General features: G+C 37.1%; 1 protein-coding gene across 2 annotated transcripts in view; it reads left to right on the top strand.

Annotated features, from left to right (window-relative positions):
- LOC109558650 (uncharacterized) overlaps positions 1-21,488 on the top strand; it is a 67,180-nt gene that overhangs the window by 39,366 nt on the left and 6,326 nt on the right. For both annotated transcript variants that reach the window (XM_070788803.1, XM_070788802.1), the window contains 4 exons: positions 29-122; positions 1,090-1,202; positions 2,744-2,873; positions 7,225-20,915. The gene's annotated coding sequence lies outside the window, so the exon portion shown is untranslated. The remainder of the gene's footprint in view (positions 1-28; positions 123-1,089; positions 1,203-2,743; positions 2,874-7,224; positions 20,916-21,488) is intronic.

The raw sequence follows: 21,488 nt of genomic DNA on the forward strand, positions 1-21,488 counted from the left end.
GAATAATTATTTAAAATCTGCATTTTAGGCTTGAAATTGAAAATGTCAACTTACAGACTACAGTCAAAAAGCAAATGGGCAAAATTGAACAGCTTCAGAAAAACCTGTTATGTACAAGATTGGTAAGTCAACCTCTTAATTTCTGTCATACTGAGAAAGGATTTTAATTTTTTTTTGCTAGTAACATATAAGAATATTTTGGACAATATGAAAAGTCTCATTGATTAGCTTATTGTATTTTTATTGATACTGCTTGCTACTAGTACTGTGATTCCTCTATAGAAGGAATCGACTGAATTCATAAAATTAATGATTTTTATAGTAAGATTTTAATTTTAAAAATTGTGACAGTCCAAAAGCAATATTTTATATAGACCACATTTTGTTTATTCATTCGTCTGTCAATGAAATTCCACCTTCTGACTATTGTTAATAATGCTGCTTTGAACATTGGTACACAAACATCTATTTGAGTCCAGAAATTTGAGTAATGATTTGAGAATTTTAAGTTTCTTTTGTAATCTAGATCTTTCTGTGAGATTTCTGAGGATGAATCATTTTAAATATTGTAGTTTGTTCTCTTCATTAAGAATGAATACTATGTCTGTATAGAACCATTTTTCTGTACGACTGTATTTTTCATTTGTTACATTTTTTTTAAGAGATGGGGGTTGCATGGGAATTTTTCAAAGATTACTTCAGTAAGGTGTGACTTACCAAAACCTGGAATATCTTGAACCATTGATGAAAATGCTTTTAGAGCATCTCTAGAAAGTAAAATGTAAATATAGGCAGTGTTTAAAAAAACTTTCATTAACATTTAGTATTTTATGTGTAAAAGTCTCTATTTTTAACAAATAAATGTTGGTAATTTAAATTCCAGGAAAATGATGAAATGAAAAATCATTTTAAGTTGTTTTAGGAAAAGTCATCAATTTTTAAATCTGTAATTGGCATCAATCAGGTTTAAAAACTGTGTTTACTATAAATTCATATTAACCTGTGAACTCATGAGAAATAATATTTTTAAGAAAGAATAAGTCTCTCTAGGTATTTAAAAATAATTTTCTTAAATTGTTTTTTTCTAAGTCTGAGGATGAAAAGGAACAATTAAAGAAATACATTGAATTAAAACAATCTCTGGAAAATAGCTTGGACCAAGAAAAGAAGAAAAACAATGAGTTTGAAAAAGAGATTATTGGGTAAGACTTTAATATTTCTGATAATCTCAACTATTAATAAAAGTATAATTTTATTTTATTTAAAACCTTAGATACAAATTCATTTTTATGTGTATTTTCATAATTAAACACATTATCCCATTTCAAGGTTGACTGTGGAAAGTCAGCACAATCTGAAATGTTTTTGAGTGCAGCAGTGTTATACTTATCTACAATGATTTCTAAAACAGTAACAACCGTGCCTCTGCATGTAGTAACGTCACTCTCTTCCTCATCATCTATGCTGAATTTTTACTTCTGCAAAGTATCTTTGTTCTTTTTGGTAGTCCTGCCTTCTTTTAATTGTGTTCCTTCCCTTCATCATTCAAGGAATTTATTATCTAAAAACCTACCTGTGTTATTGTTGAACAACATTAAAATGTATCCTGATTTGGCTTATATTTTCTTTTGGCCCCAAAATTTTAGTTATAAAATGTATATATGAAAATCTATGTGTAACTTAAAGAATAATAAATTAGTGACCATGTTTTGATCAGTAAGATAAAAACCTGCTTCTGTTTTTTTGCTGAGTGCAGTTAACCCTCATCATCTACAGATTCAACCAACCCAAGATCAAAAGTATTCAGGGAAAAAAAAATTTGAGAAAGTTCCAAAAAGGAAAACTTGGATTGGTCTCAAGCTGGCAACTATTTCCATAGTGTTTACACTGTATTTATAACTATTTACAAAGCATTTACATTGTATTAGATAATGTAAGTAAACTAGGGATGTCTGAAAGTATAGGGAAGATGTGCTTAGGGAAACTTGAGCATCAGTGGATTTTGTATCCATGGAGTGTTGGGGGATTTTTGAACCAGTCCTCTGTGGATGCCAAGGGATGATTATACAAAGGATTCTTCTCTGATTCTCATTAATATTTTTCTCTTTTAATTTTCTCTACATTGCTTTGCATTTTGTTAACAATGTGCTGGGCAAGATTTCTACTGTTAAAACAGTCTTGAAGAGACTGGTACCCTCTCTCTCTCTTCTGATTTCCTTTCTTCTAAAACTGTCAGCCTGGGTTATTTCCCGCTTAACTCAGGCTCCAAAGATTTTTCTTTTTCTTTTCTTTTCAATTTTGAGTAAGAATCTTGTTGGTTTTTTGTATCTACTTCCTTTTCTTTTTGTAGAGGCTGTGGTCAGTAGGAACAAACGTGTCTTGTGTCTTTTCAAAAAAACATTCATATATAATATATCTTCATCTTTAGCTTGAATACTGATCTCTCATTTATAACTAATATTTAATAAATTAATATTTCACACTAGCATGCTAAAAATTGACGTTATTTGTAAGAACTCATATATTACATATATCACACACAGTATATTTAAATGTGATAAAATTTTTCTTCATAATATTTATCTAAGATTATAATTTAGTTATTATGCTTTCAAGGAATACTAAATTTGAACAATGAGAAAGGATTATAATTTATAGATTTGTTTATCTGATAGAACATATATCTGTTTAATTATTAAATATCTGCTCTTAAAGAACTTACTCATTCTATACATTTCTACAGATTTAAGAAACTCTTAAAAATGACAAGAAGGAAGTTAAATGAATATGAAAATGGAGAGCTTAGTTTCCACGGAGATTTAAAAACCAGTCAAGCTGAAATGGATATTCAAATTAATATGCTAAAACATAAGGTAATTTTTAATCAGTTTTAGAACCCCAAAATCACTTAATTTGAGTAAATATAAATCATTCCATGCTTTGAGCAGTGAAACAAATTTGTCTATTAATTTTTTAGGTTAGACACCAGTAAAAATGACAGCTTTTCCCTATATCATTTCGAGATAAAAAGGGCACACTCTTGACTCTCTCTGTCTTGAACCCTGGCTGGTGATCTGAAGCTGAGCAGCACAGCATTAATGACCCCAAAGTATCTGTTGTTTTTGGTGACAGGTTTGTTGAAATCTAATGAACATACCATGCAGTTCATTCATTTAAACGGTACACTTCAGTAACTTTATTGTATTTAAATAATTATACAGGCATTACCACATTAGAATATTTTCATCACCTTCCAAAGAAATCACCGTGTGCCGGTTTTCCTTTTCTGATCTTCCCAGCCTGAGGGAACCATGACTCCACTCCCTGACTGTGTAGATGTCCCTTTTCTGGATATTTTGTGTCAGTGGAATCACACAATATGGGATCCTTTGTGACTGCCTTCTTTCATTTAGCATAATATTTTCAAGGTACATCTAACATATATCAGTATTTTCTTGATTTTATTGTATGGACGTACCACATTTATTTTTCCATTCATCATCTGATGGGCCTTTGGGGTTGTTTCTACTTTTTGGCCAATGTCAGTAATGTTGCTGTGAACATTTATGTCTAAGTTTTGATGTGGACATATTTTTTTCATTTCTTTTGGGAATACAGTTATGAATAGATTTGCTGTATTATACAGCAATTCTGTTTTACCTTTTGAGGACCTTCCATACTGTTTTCCAGCATGGCTGCATCATTTTATATTTTTATCCAAAGTATGTAAAATGTTCCCATTTCTATACATTCCTGTCAACACTAGTCATTACCTGTCTCTGTGAATATAGCCATCCTAGCAAGTATGAAGTGGCATCTTGTGGTGTTTTATTTCTCTCTCTGAGGAGAGGACAATGAAATTGAGTTCTACATTAGTAACTACTCAAAGCTACCCATCTCTTTTAGATGAGATGAGATCAAAAGTCTGATTTTGGTAATTAAACTATTTCTAGTTATTTCTTATAGTTCAAATCATATGTCTCATTGCTTACTAGTCTTCATTGCATTCAAACTTGAGCAGAAATTCTAAGGAGTCACAACTGCCTATTTGTAAGAAATTGTCATTGAAGGGAACCCTGAACAAACTTCTTCATGAATAGTTCTTAAGTCTTCCTTCTAGTTATATGCTTCTCATCAACATTGTCATTAAAAATCTCACCTTTTATTATATTCCAGTTTATAGGAGACCAGTTTCTACCTGAATTTAAGTTATGTTTGTTTATTTTCTCTTTTTCAAAAATCCATTTTTCTGTTTTTTTCCTAATCAGCTTTAAGTTTAGTGGCTCCAATAAACAACATTGGTTTTGTTCAAAATCTACACTTAGGAAAAGGTAGCCAGGACGGCTGGCTTCTCGTCCCCTCAGCTTCAGGTGGGGCAGCTCGAGGGCTGGGGACTAGAATTGGGTGAAAGTATGTTCATTCCCATGTCTGATAGTTGGTATCTGTGGTCGGCTGGACTTTGGTGAAGGCAGACAAGTGAAACATCTACCCTGAACACCTAGGCTCTCTTTGCAGCCTGGGCTTCCTCGCAACATGGAGCCTGGTTCCCAGGTTGAGAGCCAGGCAGAAGCTCTGCTGCCTTGTCTAACCTCGCTTTGCAGTTCACACAGCATCACTTTCATCATCTTCTGTTCAATAGGAGTAAGTCACTTATACTTGGCCTATATTCTACCGTTTTTTTACAGAATAAAGTTTTTAAAACTAATGGGTACATTTAAAAACTAGCACAGTTACTCACTGGCCACAATTTTTTATACCCCTTCCAATGAAAAATACCCTTTTCCCTACCCGTTCCCTCACAAGTCTCAGTTGTTAACAGTGTCAGGCCCAGGCTCAAGTAGAGGTCTTACCGTCTTCATCAGGTACAGATGGCACATGCAGATGAGGTTTCTGGGTGTGATTTCTAGAGTGTGACCCTGTGAGCACAACCCTCTCAGTACTAAGACTTGAGAACTAAAGGGAAAAGTTATCTGCCACCCACACCCCCACCATTCTGCTGAATGACTAGACTCTCCCGTTCAGAAATGGGAAGTGGGAGGCACTATAGTCCATAGCAGCTCTGAGGTCCAGTTTGGTGCTGCCAGCCCTTTGATGAGGACTTGGTCCTGCCCATAGGAGTGCTTCTCCTTTTTTATACCCTCTGGGCTCTGTGTGCTGTCCTTTTCCTAAGAAATGACCTCTGTCTGTAGCTGAGTCATGTTTCTTAAGCCAGCTTCCTCTTTATTGAACTTCTAAGAAAATCCCAAAGGCCTATTCTCATTTGTATGTCTTGGTCTCTGTTAGGCCAAGCACTGTTTTTTTTTGTTTGTTTGTTTTTTTGTTTTTTGTTTTTTTGCTGCCAAGGTTCTCTTTAAAGCTTTAAGTGTCCTGTGAATTGGATTGGGGTTCACGTCATTGGAGAAGCTACCCTCACAAATCTTTTTTGAGAGAAGCTCTGCAGCTTGGGCTTCTCGTGAAGCTTTGTAGGATGATGCCTTTAAAATTCTTATGCCCTTAAGATCTTTAAAGGGATTTGAGGCACCACCTTAAGTATTTACAGGGTCTTAATAAAGGGTTTTACAGTCTACAGGTTTCACCTTTAGACCATGTTTTCCTGACAGCACTCTAGATTTGATCTTAGCCCAGAAGCTGTTTCTCTCTTTTAGCATCATGTGACCACTGGACATGTGGAGATGCTGTAAAGGACATAACAGATATTGAACCCAAATATAATTCAGCCTGGTTCCTTTATATTTAACAGCCACCCCCCCTTTTTTAGATAGCTTATCCTTCTCATTGATGTTACTTTCAGCTGGTTCATAGCAAAAGTCTCCTTTCCCCTGTGTTTCAGTATCGTTTTCTTCTCTTGCCTAGAAGCTGTCACCAGCAGCCTCTTTAAGGGCCATCAGGATTCAGTTTCCAACGTCATGAAGCCCTTTGGATTTTCATTTCTTTCTCTGCATCCATTCAGATCTCACCTACCTCCAGGTTGAAAGACATTCTCACATCATTTAGTTCTTTTTTAATGGCATTTTTAGTATCAGTATCTGTGCCAGGTATTTATTGCCAGCAAATTTTATAATAAAGCATGTCAAAGCCTAGTGCTCAAAACAGCATTTACTTTGTTCAACAATTTGTGTTGGGGCAAGGCTCAGTGAGTGAGGCCAGCACGTTTCTTTTCCAGTCGGCATCAGCTGGGATGTTGTGAAGGTGGGGACCAGAGTCATCTGAAGATTAGTTCATGCACATGTCTAGCAGTTGGAGCTGGCTTTTGGATGGGGCATTATTTGGGGGCAGTCAGTGGGGGCACTGACATGGTGCTCAGTATGTGGTCTGGGCTTCTTCGCAGCGTAGTGACTGATGCTAAGGGTGGGCTTTCCCACAGAGCAAAAGTCAGTTTCCCCAGACTCTGTCCAATAGAAATCAGTTACTGAGGCCAGCACATATTTAATGGGAGGACATTTCAGAGAAAAGTGTCAAAGAATTTGTAGACAGTTTCAATACCCCACCTCCACTCACCTTGACTTACTGAGTAATCATTCTGTCTAAAGGAAAGTTCTTTGCAACTCGGTGTCACTGAAATTCTGGCAAATTTTGTTTGTTGTTTTGTTTGGTATGTTCCATTCTGTGAAAAGTAACAAATGGTTACAAGAATGAGGCATTTGATGTTGTTGTTGTTGTTCAGAAAAATGTATGGATCATCTCATTAAGCTATTAGGAGATGGGATTTCTTTAACCTTTAAAATTTTTTTTTTCTTTGGAATGCAGTTCAAGTTAGCAAAAAGTATTCATAGTTCAGAAAAAGACTTATGGGATTAGAATCCATATTTATAAGATTTATTATTGAGAGTCTTACTTTCACAATCTTCTTTTGGGAAGCGTTTATTAACTCAATCCTAGATAACTCAATACAGTATCCCTCAAATGTCTTTAAAACATGGGGCATTAAGATGGGGGGAAGGAGTAAGAGACATTCTACTAAGAGGTGACTTGAAGTCATTTTATGGAGAAAAAATAGAAATGAGTGTAAAATCAAGTGCAAATGTTGTGTGACAAAGATGATGACAGTGAAGAATATATTTTGTGACTCTTGGTGATTTGAACTTCTTTCTTGATTCTCTGAATAATCCCTGGTCCTACATTCTACAATACATATACCATCATATCTATTTGGTACTGGGTTTGAGTTAGGCTGTGCTCAGTCCACTTGCCTCATTACCAAACAATATTGTTTTATTCTTGCAGATTGATGATCTTACAGCAGAGCTGGAAACTGCATGTTCAAAATGTCTGCATCTGGATGCAAAAAATCAAGTTCTTCGAGAGGAGTTATTATCTATGAAAGGAATGTAAAAGAAATGTGAAAAAGTAGAGAAGAATAAAAAGAAGTTGGAGCAAGAAGTAGTGAACCTCAGAAGTCATATAGAAATGAATATGATAGAACACAGTCAAGTAGAGCAGTATAAACAGGAGATCGAAGAAAGGGCGAGACAGGATCTCGTAGAGAAATTAAAGGAAGTCAATCTATGTTTGCAGGTTAATTTGTTCATCTGTCATGTGCTTGAATTGACCTCATTGTAAATTACGTTTTGGATCTATACAGCTTATGTGTTTCCTCTACTTCCCTTAGAACAGTTGGTTTGGTAGTTTTCTGGAAGGAAGGGGACACTTGTTTCTCCCTTTAAATATTTCTGCTTCCATCACAGTTATCACCAAATTGACCTATCAGAATGATTCTCACTAGAGAATCCTTTCATTTATAAGACCAATTGGTATAAAACAAGACTACTAGAAGGAAAAGAAAATATTGTGGTTTAGAACTGGTACCATCCTCTTGAATTATTTTTAAGTTGTCTTGTTCAATTTTTAAAACTTTAAGTTGATCCTCTTGTTCTTTGAATTAACAAATTATATAAGCACCATTATAACAATAATTCCACTTTAATTTTATAATTCACATTTAATTCACTTCACATTGATGATAATTATTTTAAACTTCTGCTCTTTTTCTTTTTAACCTTTAAAATTGCTTTCCGAATCACTGACTCAAAACTAAAGGGAGCAAATATCATTTTCCAGAGTAATGATTATTTTTAAAATGTTATCTTTTAAAATTTGCTTTAGATACAAGCAGCTCTCGGGAGAACTTAGAGCAGTTACAAGAGAAGAATAATGCTTCCATAAGAAGTCAGATGGAACTCAGAATTAAGGACTTGGAATCTGAACTCTCCAAGGTGGAAACTTTTGCAAGAATATTTTCATAGAGCAGAGTTGGAAAAATATAAGCAACTCTACCTAGTAGAACTATAATTTAGAAAGTCATTTGAAGGTCAACTAGACAAGTAAGTCAAAACACAGAATCACAGGAAGTAAATTTAGTTCATTAATTTGTTTCCAAAGCCTAATTTTTATAGAGCGCAGTTCATGAGATTAATAGGAAGTGAAAGCTAACTAGATGGTCACTGCTAGAGGGTGGCCCAAGAGAAACTATTAATATTGTGTCCTTTTAAGTTTTACCATACACAGTCGGAAATGACTGAAGTGACTTAGCAGCAGCAGCATACTGCATAAAGTCATGCTTGTGAAATTGGGGGCAAATAACACAAGAGTGAAAGACAGGATAATTCACAGAGTGGCTAGAAATAGTATGGTGACCTGACTGAGGGTGGGGGTATGGAGTATGGAAAGGGCAGATGGCACCTCCAGTGCCTAGTCCAGATTTCCCCACTGTCTGAAAGCAGAGCATTCCTAGGAAGCCTTTCATAAGCCAAAACAGCATACAGCAAAGAAGCAGGTACCCGAGGGCACGTTCTGCTACTTGAAGCCTAAAATGAATATGCACAAGTGAAGCACAGGTGCTCCCATATAGGATTCAGGGTTGTGGTGACTTGACACTGAGATGTGGTGTGGCTTCCAGGGAAGGAGCTCAGTGGGGCCAGTCTCCCTGCTTGGGGAGTGTGATGCCTCTCACTGTAAAACATATGCTGAAACCTTTTATATGAAATCAAAAAGTCTCTTCAAAAAAAATTTTTTTTTTTTTATTATCAAAAACAGATGCTGATGTAGCCCTTTCCTAGAAGGGAAGTAACATAAAGTGAACCTTGGAAAAGCAGGGGATACTTGTAATTGTTCCTGGGGCTATTTTTAGCTCTTTTCAATCACCCATTGACTTTGTTGTCCTCCCCTTTAGATTGTGACTCTAGATGATTCCTCAGAGCCAAAAGCTTAATTTGTCCGAGGTCATGAGTGAAACGTGTATACAAGGGTGGTGAAAGCAAATGCTTGAACGTGGCTTTGTGGGATGGGGTGTTTCTTCATCCCTGAACTGTTTCATGGAGGCAGGTGTGTCCCAGAGGGCAGTAGGTGTCACTGTGAGGCCACCTTCCTTTCTATCTGATGCCCTTTCTTTTCTGTGACTTGTTACTTGAAGAGCCCTAGACACATGTGTACTTCTTTAGAACAAGATTACAACTATCATTGTTTACAGGAGGTCTGCTGTGTGTTTTCAGTGTTCAAAGAGTTTATTGGGAATTCCATTTACTATATGGCAACTTTAAAAATGCAAATCATTAAATTGGTGTTTTCCATCTTCCCCAGGACTCATGAGAGGCTGGCAGTGATCAACACCAAACCTGAGGTGGAGAAAGAGCAGAACAAATCTTTACTCGGCAATCTTAGCATGAGGCCAGTCCTGGAGCCCCCTTGTGTTGGAAATTTCAATAATCCTTTAGTGCTCAATGGAAATCTTACCCCAAGAGCAAACATAGGTTCTTCTACCTCAATTCCACACCCTTCGAATAACAGCATAGAGAATTACTTGACCAAAGTTAGTTCTATTATCTTTTCTCCACTGGGTTTCAGATTTCTGATACAAATGATCCTTGTTTTGAATTTGGTGAACTTCCAAGTTGTTTATTTGACTTAATGCACCCTAAGTAAAAGTCATAATTAGCTGTGCTAATAAAGGAGACAGAAATTTGATGATTTTTTTGTCCCAGAATTCGTGATTTTAAGAGATACTTGCTAAATTATTAAATTTCTTGAAAAGCTGAGTTTAAATTCTACTTTAGAAATGAAATCTTATTGCCTAATATCCAAAGTATTCTTTCAGATGTTTCACTTCCTTTCTAATTGATTTCAGTTGGCAATGGTTCATAATCATTTCCAAGCTCTGCTGTACCCAACAAAGTTTTTCTGCCTCTAAGCATAAGTGAATCACTGGCATCTAAACACTAACCACATATGGATGCTTTTTGTTTAAAGGAATTCTAGATAAATCCTTTTTATGAATTAAATAAACTTACAATACTAAATCAAAACATTAATTTATAGTTTTAGCTTAACATTCTTGTCATTTTCTTACATAAATTTTGTCATTTCTTACAAAAATGACATTTTTTGTCATTTTCTTTAATTGCTATTTTACCTATAGCATTTTTATTTAAAATTAAAAAAGAACAATCTTGCTGAGCATTTGTAGAATATTTCTAGATTTGTAGTTAATTCAAACATTTAAACATTATAAATGAGGCTCACTTTATCTTGACATCACGTGGATGAAGGGTATCTAAGATAGCAATGATGGGGAGTCTTTAAATTGCAACCAGTTTTCACTGTTCAATCATTGTGATTAAAATATCCATTTCAGTCAGTGCACACAGGTTTATAGTTTTAATGGTGTTTTCCTGATGTTTGTGATGATGGAAAGTAGCCCTTGTTAAATGCAGTCTCAACCTGTTTTATCATTTGGCTTCTTGCCATTGCAGGAGAGAAATTAAGGTTTCTTTCACAGCACTGCATCTACACTGGGTAGATGTAGATGCATCTACATGAGAGCTGTGAAACTGGAGGACGTGCTTTAGCTGTGCAGTCACAGCGGGCCTCTGAACACTTCATCCCAAGCCAGACACTTTCCCACTCAGGCCTAAGAGGAATAAGCAAATGCTTGACCCCCATCCCAGACACACGCTGCCTACTGCACACCCAATTTCATGGTGCTGTGGGCACATACATCTTTTCAAAGTAGAGATTTGGAACCAAGCAAGCACTTTGGGAGAAGTTCCCTCTCCCAGTTTACCCAGTTAGGTAAATCTCTTCACCTCTCATAAAGAGGGTAGGAGTATAAGTCCTCACCTTGAAACTTTTCTCCTTCAAGTTCCCTGTCATGTGTTTTTTTTTTTAATGTATGCTTTATAAATTAACTATATCAAATGACTGCTACATATAGGAGTTTGACAATAATTTATTCTTGTTCTTGCCTTTAAAACATGATTTAGTTAGAAAGCTACTATGTCATGTCATGCCACAAGCATTATTGAACTATGTAAGTGGTTTTACATATTCATTTTCTCTGCATTATAGTTAAAAATCTATGTGTTTTTTCCTTAATCTGAGGAAGTAGCTGGCATAGGACTCTGGACTCAGTAAGAAAGTCATTGGCTTTCTTACTTCTTTTGTAGAATTACGAACTTTGCCTAAATCATGACTCTTATACCTTAAAAAAAAATTTTTTTTTTCAAAGAAAACAAACTTTCTTTAAAAAAAATTTTGTGTGGAACCATATTATATAAAACAGAGATAAGTATAAAGCCTTTTAGCCAAAGGAGTGGCCAGAGGTCCTGCACTTGTGACTTCTCAGTTCCTCAACCCTGCAGTGACCCCTGTGGGACCTTCCCTTTCTACGGGACATAGTATAGAAACCAACAGTTATGTGTTAATCCTTCTCACTAAACACCTTTAGAATAAAAACTTGCTGGTACATTGTTTTCTTGTGTATAATTTTCTCACCTTTCTGTGTTTCTGTTAAATAGAAAAGTTTAAAGAAAATTGCAGGTGTGTTCTCCTTAATAACATTCAACTCAAACTACTTCCTCCATTTGAACAGGATCTTCACCTAGAAATCAAAATAAAGGTCTCAGAAGTATGTATTCAGGGCAGGAGCTCTTAGGGGGAGAAGATAGTAATCTTGTGGGTCAATCCTAGGATTGACCTAGGTCATTCTCTAATTCTTTGAAATTATGTGTACTCTAGAGACTGATATTTATTGTACTTATTATCAGATTAACATTCTATATATATGTGTGTTCTCTGTTATTTATAAGCGGAATAGGTAGGAATGTATTTTCTTTTATTTATGTGATTATTTTTCTACTTAAGTAATCTTCAAGTTAGGTCTAGTCTCTAAAAGTATTATTTAAATGTCACACTTAGTAAGCTGTATAACATTCCTATGATAATATCTCTTGCTTAACTTAAAGATAAATGATATTTGACTTATTTCAGATGCAGCAGGAGTTGCACAGGAGTATAACTAGAGAACTAAGAGAAGGAATGTTGCCAAAATGTATGAATTAAATTTAGATATTGATTTCTGAAATACACTGTAAACAATAAATGACATCTCTTTCCATTGTTTGGATAATAAATGCCATGTTAATTTTTTTCTTATACATAGATAATGAAAAATGTGAAAGCCTGAGCAGTCATAGTAAAAAATATTCTTCTTCCTCATTTATTCATCATGTTCCATAGTTTAAAAAAAAATCTAAAAAGGTCTATGTATTTCTATTTATTTCTGGCTGTATCCTTTCTCTACTACTGCCATCACTGTGAAACTGTCCATCTACACCCTGACACCATTCTCAGAAAGCGTGGAGTTCATCAACGTCTCAAGTGTCTTGTAGTGGTTAAGGCTAGAACACCCAGACTCAAGCAGTCATGTTTGCGTAGCTGTCACTTGGTGGGTGCTTTATAATTTCTGTGTCATTAACTTTGTCACTAGTTTATCTCTTGCCCTCAGGAAAGGCTCCAAACACCTGCATCAATGCGGGTCCTTCCAAAGTAGTTGGCCTTATCTCTTTACCACCTTATTCTGCCACTTAACTGTGCATCTAACCAGCCAGACTGTGTAGGATCCCACAGATTCGTTTCCTCACCTCTGGTCTTTGTATATGCTTCTCCCCTCTGACTCTTGTATTTTTCCTGTCCTTCAGGTAGCTACTTCCATAGCACCTCCACCAAAAAGCTGGCAGTATTGACACAAAGCCGGCTGTCCCTTCTGAGTGTTCCTTGTGCCATCTTGTATACCTGTCTTAGTATTTATGACTCCATATGGAAATTGTCTGTTGATCTGTTTTTACAGTTTATGGCATTATCATTTATCAGGGTGACTGGGGTCACCTTCATCTTGTAATTCCAGTGTTTGTCACAGCACCTTAGCAGATAGTTATTGAGTAAATGAATGAAGAATGAGAAAGCCAGAAGCTCTGATACTCAGCCACACTTGGGACCTTGGGCTGATTATATAATTGTAATCTTGTATTTTGTTTTCTGTCATTTATAGATATGTTTCCTTTTTCAGAGTACTTAGAAATATTTCAGGGTTTTTTTTGTTTTGTTTTGTTTTTTTACTAAGTTAACTCACAGAGTGGCACCCCACTCCAGTACTCTTGCCTGGAGAATCCCATGGGCGGAGGAGCCTGGTAGGCTGCAGTCCATTGGGTTGCGGAGTGTTGGACACAACTGAGCGACTTCACTTTCACTTTCCACTTTCATGCATTGGAGAAGGAAATGGCAACCCACTCCATTGTTCTTGCCTGGGGAATCCCAGGGATGGCGGAGCCTGGTGGGCTGCCATCTATGTGGTCGCACAGAGTCAGACACGACTGAAGCGACTTAGCAGCAGCAAGTTAACTCAAGTATTTTAGATAAAGGATATAATCCTTTTTCTTTCCAGTTGCTGCTGAATTTGAATCTGAGTCCTGCCGAGGTCCAGCCCCGGCTGATCCAGGGTATTCGAAGGAGAGACGGCTTCGGCGACCTATTTATTTATTTATTTATCAAAGATATAAAGAGTAATAGAATGAGGATAGCTCAGTAGGAAAATTCAGTGGAGAAAAGAAGCTGAGTATCTTGGTTTATGCGGAAAATCAATATAACCCGTGACACCAGGTTAGCTCTGACCACGGAGGCCGCAGGCGCCCTCTTGAATAGCGGAGGGTGCCCCACCTTAGACACCTTCTCGAGTGGGTCTTAGAAGCCCAGGCAAATAAATGGTCGCAGAGGATTTCCGCGCTCCAGATGGAGACTCGGCTGGAAATTGAGGGGAAGAATGACATGGGAAGACCAAGCTTTGGTGAGCAAGGCCTGTAGCTTTATTTTCAACAAGGGTTTTTGTACCCTAAGTTACACATAGAGGGTAATAGGGGATGCAAAGTCAGCAGTCTTTGATCCTTATCGAAAACCAGGGTTTCTTTCCTGCACATTTATCGTACACAAATGGTTAAGGTGATTTACATCATCTTCTGGCCAGAAGGCCTATTAACATTTTATGACTCTTGACAAAGACTTATTTTCTCTAAGAGTAATTTTTTTAAGGTTTGGCGCCATCTTCCGAAGGTGTTAGATAAAATTGCATTCCCATAGGGCGGATGTGTAATGGGTTTACAACAAAGGAAAGAATTTATTACCTTAAGGGTCTAAAGTTACTAACACCAAGGCCACTAATTTTTTCTACATACCAACTATTAATTAATACATATTCAAGGATACAATACAGGGGATGTGAAAACTTGGCAATAAGCATTGGCTCATCAATGATATCTTTTACTAGTTTTATTCTGACAGTTTCTAACTCTCTGAGAGGCTCTAAGCTTCCCGTGCCTCTCGAGGCTGGGAGACTGTAAACAATCATATGCATAGCTGTAGAAGTCCGGGTAAACTTGTCAGGTGAGTTAGAGGGCTATCTGAGGGGTTTGGATTTAAACACTCCTAATTGCCCAGGAACTTTATTAATTGGAGCTGTAAGTTAACTCTTTGACAGAGAGAGCGAGATGATGGTGGGGGACAGCCCGCAGTAAAGTCAGAGGTGAGAGCACAAAGCAATAAAGTAGGCAGACTCCGGTTTTTTGGGGGTAGATGCTCGAGAATATCCAGGGGGACTCCTGAGGCTCGATCCCACCTTTGCGTATGCCAAGCCTCCTTCCTCATGACCTTTGTCACGAGTGGAATGTCTCTCGCTGGCTCCTGGCAGAGTCCTATGGGTTGTCTCCTCTAGGAGCTACAGATGGGTCAAATCTGTCTCAGGACCTGCTTTTGAAAACATCACAAGTATATGTACAGATTTTGAAGAAAAATATATGATCTAAAAGATAAATAATAAAAATTTCCCTTCTGGACTGTTTTCATGACATTTTAGTTGAGAAAATCTTTATTAAAGGGAAATATTTTTGTGTGTATGATGAAAATTTATACGGGATTTTAAAAATACTACTTTTAAGTAGTATTAATACTACTTTTAAACAGTAGTATCTAAGTACTTTCGATACTAAGTATTTTCTCTGCAGCTAACTTACGTGATTTAAAAACCAGCACTGTTAAGTTTTCCATATTCAAAGTGAAAATGTTAGTCACTCAGTCGTGTCCGACTCTGCGACCAATGGACTGCAGCCCACCAACCTCCTCTGTCCTCCACTATCTTGTGGGGTTAGCTCAAATTCATACCCATTGAGTTGGTTATGCGATCCTACCCTCTCGTCCTCTGTGGTCCCCTTTCTCCTCCTGCCTTCCATCTTTCCCAGCATAAGGGTCTTTTCTGATGAGTCAGCTCTTCACATCAAGTGGCTGAAGTATTGAAGCTTCAGCCTCAACATTAGTCCTTCCAATGAATATTCAGGATTGATTTCCTTTAGGATTAAATGGTTTAATCTCCTTCCAGTCCAAGGACTCTTGAGAGTCTACTCCCAACACCACAGTTCAAAAGCATTAATTCTTTGGCAGTCAGCCTTCTTTATTGTACAAATCTCATATCCATACATGACTACTAGAAAATAGTATATATATGTTAACCCCAATCTCCTAATTTGTCCTTCCCCTCATGTTTCCCCTTTCATAACCATAATTTGATTTTCAGATCTTTTGAGTTGGTTTCTGTTGTGTAAATAAGTTTATTTTTATTAAATTGCACATGTAAGTGATGGGATACTTGTTTTTCTCGAGATCCATCTGCGTTGCTGCAAATGGCATTATTATTTCTTTTTATGGCTGAGTAATATTCCATTTTTGTTGTGTGTGTGAGTGTGTGTGTGTGTGTGTGTGTGTGTGTATACCACATCTTCTTTATCCATTCTTCTGTTGATGGACACTTAGGTTGCTTCAGTGTCTTGACTATTGTAAATAGTTCTGCAGTGAACATAGGGGTGCATGTACCTTTTTGAATTATGGTTTTCTCCAGATATATGCCCAGAATTGAGATTGCTGAATTATATGGCAACTCTATATTTAGTTTTTATAGCAACCTTTATAGAGTTTTCTACAGTGGGTGTACCTAGTTGCATTCCATAAGCAGTGTAGAAGGATTCCTTTTTTCCACACTCTCTCCAGCATTTATTGTTTGTATATTTTTTGATGGTGGCTATTCTGATTGGAGTGAAATGATACCTTATTGTAGTATTTGTGCATTTCTATAATAGTGATGTGGAGCATCCTTTCTGAGCATCCCTCTTGTGCTTTTTGGTCGTCTGTAGGTATTCCTTACAGAAATGTGTATTTAGATCTTATACTCATTTTTTGATCAGGTTGTTTGTTTTTTGATATTGAGCTCTTTGACCTGTTTGAATATGGTGGAGATTAATCCCTTGTCAATTGCATCATTTGCAAATATTGTCTCCCATTCTGTGGGTTGTCATCTGTCTTGTTTATGATTTCCTGCACTGTGCAAAAGCTTTTATGTTTAATTATATCCCATTTGCTTACTTCTGTTTCTATTTTCATTACTCTAAGAGGTGGATGAAAAAATGTTCCTGCTGTAATTTATATCAGAGTTTGTCCTGCCTATATTCTCCTCTGAGTTTTACAGGACCTGTTTTATATTTAGATGCTTAATCCCTTTTGAGTTTATCTTTGTGCATGATGTTAGTGAGTGTTCTAATTTCCTTCTTATACATGTAGCTGTTGAGTTTTCTCAGCACCACTTATTGAAGGGGCTGTCTTTTCTCCTTTGTATAGCCTTGCCTCCTTTATCTAGATTAATTGACTACAGGTACGTAGGTTTCTTTCTGGACTTTCTGTCTTATTCCTTTGATCATTCAATATATTTCTGTTTTTTGTGCTAGTACTGTGTTTTGATTAGTGAAGCTTGCAGAGTAGTCTGCAGTCAGGGTATCTGATTCTGTCAGCTCTTGTTTTTCTTTCTCAAGATTGCTTTGTCTATTTGGGGTCTTTTGTTTCCATACACACTGTACAATTTTTTGTTCTAGTTTTGTGAAAAATGCCATTGGTAATTTGATAGAAATTGCAGTGAATCTGTAGATTGCTTTGGATACTATAGTTATTTTGACAGTTACACAGTTATAATGTCACTTTCATTTCTGTATTTCAGTTTCCTCTCTTTCCTTCTTAGTTTAGGTAAGGGTTTATTGATATGGTTTGTTTCTTTCAGGAAATGAACTTACAGTTCTTGCATATGAGCACTGGGCTGGCACGCCAGGCCTCTGTGCGCATGGGCAATGTGTTTAGATGTGTTGCTTAGCAACGATCATTCTGGGATGAAAGACTCCAAACCATTGAGCTTCCCATCTGGGAGGTTGTGGAGGGACAACTCTGGCTTGCCTGTTGTGCTTGTGCTGGGTTTAGGGGACTGTGAAGAGCCGAAGTGTGTTTGGAGTCCATAGGCTCTGCGATGAAGAAGATTTTTGGCTTCAGGAGTAAGAAGGGTGTGTCACCCTTTGGCTCCTCCATCAACTCAGTGAGAGACAGTGGTCATGGAATCAACTTCCAGCCCGGGTACCGCACCCAAGACAAAGACCTCAGAAAGATCCACAAAGCTGCCATTATGGGCAATGTAGCCAAAGTGCAGCCTGTTCTGTTGTTTGGAAAAAATGGAATAAGGAATCATCAGGAATAAGATGAACAGGTAAGCGGGGTGGAGGGGCCTGGCAGAGATCCCGCCTGTGAGTTTCCCCTCCAAGGCTCCTGGATACCTTCCTGGGATCCAGCACCCTGCAGACTTTATAGGCAGCAAAAAGCCTTGCTGGTTTTGGACCCACTTATAATTCCCCTTATAGAGCTTTACTGAAAGTTTTGAAGTCATTTAACTGAATGTTAGTAATCACAGAAATAAAATGAAACATGAATAGCATCTGTTTTTCCTTTCTTCCTCCTACTTTTTATTTGCATGGATTAGCATGATGTACTCATGAGTAAAAGCTCTCAAGTTATATAAATCTTCTGAACCTTCTGGCTCTCGCATTTTTTCTCATGTGATTTATGAAAACACTTCTTCATGGATCGCCTATTGTGGATCATGGCAGTGGGCAGATTTCTGATGTTGTCAACATCTTATTTTTAATGTATATATTTTTATACCATAAGGTTATATGTTACATAAAACTGCATATTGAGCAAAATAATTCCCATGCCAAATCAAATTCTGGATTAAAAATTCTTCAGATACAATTCAATATCCATTTTATATCAGTGTATACTTAGGTATATGTGTTCTTTGCTGAAGGACCTTAGAAGCCAGCTTTGAAGTAGGAAGCTGGCTGTGTCCTTGAATAGGAAGACATTTTCTTAGGATGTATGGTCTTTCTATATTTAAACAAATCAACATTTCATGGTTTTAAATATTTTGGGTTACATATGCTGTCTTTAATTGTTGTGATGAAATTAAAAGTTTTGTATAGTAGAGGAAGATTTGTGCTTCTAGATATCAAAATGTGCTATAAGTGCTCACAAAGTGTTCATTTACTAACAACTGAAAATATAGATAAATGAATGGAACAGAATGCCCAAACACCCAAATGTATGTAAAACTTTAGATCTTGAAAATGATGACCTTTTCTGTTAGAAATGATAAACTGTGTGTAGATGGTGGAGAAATAACCTGGTAAAAGAGAAAAGTAACTCAATTTTTATCTCACCAAAAAGTTTCAGATAGAGTATGGATCAAACATTTCAAATATGCACAGTGAGAAAAGTACCAGAATAAAACTCAGATTCCTATTTATACATTTTTTATCTGCTGACAGAGACCTTCTGTTTTTTCTCTTTCTACTGTTTCTTAACCTTAATTTTTTTTAAATTGGAGAATAATTGCTTTACAATGTTGTGTTGTTTTCTGCTGTATAACATCATAAATCAGTTGTAAGTATACATATATCGCCTTCCTTGTGAGCCTCCCTAACACCCCAAAGACCTTTCTAAGAATGATTTCAAAAGTAAGAATTCTGGATTTTCCTGGATTTAGACACACACACACACAAAAAAAAAAAAAAGAAAAGAAAAGAAATCTGGATGTGGATTTAACATTTTAACAACATAAAAAAATTAAAACTCTCTGTAGATCAAGCTGTCTATAGGCAAGTCGGATTAGCAGACAGGGCTTGTCTTTTTGGCACTGATAGGAATGTGGCACAGAAAAAAAAATGATTTCTCACTTTCAATTTATTTTTAGAATTTTTTTTTTTTTTGAGGATTGCTATTTTCTGACAACTTTCAGCCTTTTCAGAAGGCAAGGGAGTCTAGGGAGTTCCTTTGTCATCCAGTGGTTAAGACTCACTGCTGTGGGCCCAAGGTTCAATACCTGGTGGGGGAACAAAAATCCTGCCAGCTACTGTGATGTATTGTACAACATGGGAAATATAGCAAATATTGTATAATAACTTTAAATAGAGTATGACCTGTAAAAATTGTGAATCACTATGTTGTGTACCTCTAATATATAATAATATGTAGTATGCATCATCTATATTTTAATTAAAAAGAAGCAACCATAGACAAAAAGACCTTATAGTAATTAGGTCAATGGGAAAAATGAGAAATGAGCAAAGAAAAATGCTACCAATTATAGTTGTACATACATTGTGAATTATAAATTTCATTCCAATGTCAGAGACATTAAAATGTCAGAAAATGAAGGTATTCGAATCATTGAAGCACAGTGTTGTCTCTAATCCTCAAAATGTATCTGCAAAGGAGGTATGATATCCTTTGACTTCATTGAGATGTTGTCCTTGTAAAATCGGAAGGCAATGGCACCCCACTCCAGTGCTCTTGCCTGGAGAGTCCCAGGGACGGAGGAGTCTGCTGGGCTGCCATCTATGGGGTCACACAGGGTCAGACACGACTGACGTGACTTAGCAGCAGCAGCAGCAATAAGTATGATTATATTACCTAACAGTTACTGAACTGTTACCTGTGCCAGGAATGGTTCTAAACTCTTTGCATGGATCTCATTTAAGCACCGCAGTGCTGTCCTGTGAGAGAACTACTTCTCTCTCTCCATTTTGCTGATGAGGAAATTGAGGCACAGAGAGGCTGAGTGACAGCTAAGTGACAGAGTGAAAGTGAAATTCAAACCCAAGTTGAGCTGAATCTCAAGGTCATGGTCATTCTATTCAAGTAAATTGTTCTTTCATTACTGTGTTAAGAAGAGCTAATGCTAATATATAATGTTCTTTCTCCAGAAGGAAATGAAATATTTGTTTTAGAGGGATAGGAATAGCATGCTATTGAATGTTTTCAACCACAGGAACAATTATTTGTTTTGAAACAGTAACACTACATTTTCTTGAAAACTCCTCTTGCTTGCGCTGATGAAGGTATGGGGTAGTGAACCGTGTCCATACGAGGTGGGTGTGATTTAACTACTGAGACTAAAAGTGAATTCATCTCATTTAGATATAGTAAACCGGTGAAGCTTGTGGACTGTTTACTTTGAATTCCTAGAATTTACATTCTGTTTCTTGGCACATCACTGACAGGTCATAGAATGCTAAGAAGAGGAGTGTGCGACTCTTCTGCTGGAGCATGGTGCTGACCCAAATGTCATGGACGTCTGTGGGAATACCGCTCTCCACTAAGCTGTCTTTTGCCAGAATATATCACTCACAGCAAAGCTGCTTTCCTACGACGCCAATATAAAAGCCAGGAACAAGGTATATCTCAACTAATTTTATTTACAAAATATTTGCAAAGCATTTTTTTTAAACTGCTGCTGCTGCTGCTGTTGCTAAGTCGCTTCAGTCCTATCTTGTTGCGACCCCATAGACGGCAGCCCACCAGGCTCCCCCATCCCTGGAATTCTCCAGGCAAGAACACTGGAGTGGGTTGCCACTTCCTTCTCCAATGCATGAAAGTGGAAAGTGAAAGTGAAGTCACTCAGTTGTGTCCGACTCTTTGCGACCCCATGGATGGCAGCCTACCAGACTCCTCCATCCATGGGATTTTCCAGGCAAGAGTAGAAGTGTTTTATTTCTAACTATGTAAATAGGTAAACTGAATAGTGTCCATCAAACCCTGTTACCATGGAAACAACTCCAAAGCCACTGCAGGGGGGAAAATGTTGAATCCCATAGAGAGGGCAAAGCTGTGTCTCCCACCCAGCCGTCTACCCCAGAAGGAAGATTTCCCATCAGAACGTGCCCAGGAGTGGGTGGTAGACTCAGAGCCTACAAATGATGAAGACCTGGGGGGAGTGAAGTGATGTGAGAAGTGGCTGCTTCCAGGAG

This window comes from Bos indicus, chromosome 5 (genome assembly GCF_029378745.1).
Source record: "Bos indicus isolate NIAB-ARS_2022 breed Sahiwal x Tharparkar chromosome 5, NIAB-ARS_B.indTharparkar_mat_pri_1.0, whole genome shotgun sequence".
Classification (NCBI taxonomy): Eukaryota; Metazoa; Chordata; class Mammalia; order Artiodactyla; family Bovidae; genus Bos; species Bos indicus.